This window comes from Delphinapterus leucas, chromosome 3 (assembly GCF_059928025.1).
Source record: "Delphinapterus leucas isolate spDelLeu-1000000601 "Yukka" chromosome 3, BTC_Dleu_Yukka2, whole genome shotgun sequence".
Lineage (NCBI taxonomy): Eukaryota > Metazoa > Chordata > Mammalia > Artiodactyla > Monodontidae > Delphinapterus > Delphinapterus leucas.
The window spans coordinates 135848802-135849269 of NC_143131.1; positions in this window are offsets into that span (position 1 = coordinate 135848802).

Sequence of the window (468 nt, forward strand, 5' to 3'; positions counted from 1 at the left end):
CCAGGTAACATATCAGAGACTCTGGATGTTGCCTATTTGTGCTTTTCCAGGGCTCATTAGGGAAGAACTGGCTGGCTCCAAAATTCAAAAAGAAAACTATAAAATCAAAGCTAATAAATGTTTAATTAAATGCCTCCCCAACATAACATCATAATATTGTATCAGTTTATGAACTTTAAGCCAAGTTATATATCAACATTAGTTTCAGTTAACACAGTTTTTTTCTGTTTTTTTGTTTTTGTTTTTTTTTTGCCGTACGCGGGCCTCTCACTGTTGTGGCCTCTCCCGTTGCGGAGCACAGGCTCCGGACGCGCAGGCTCAGCGGCCATGGCTCACGGGCCCAGCCGCTCCGCGGCATGTGGGATCTTCCCGGACCGGGGCACGAACCCGTGTCCCCTGCATCGGCAGGCCGACTCTCAACCACTGCGCCACCAGGGAAGCCCTCAGTTAACACAGTTTTGTGGAAAA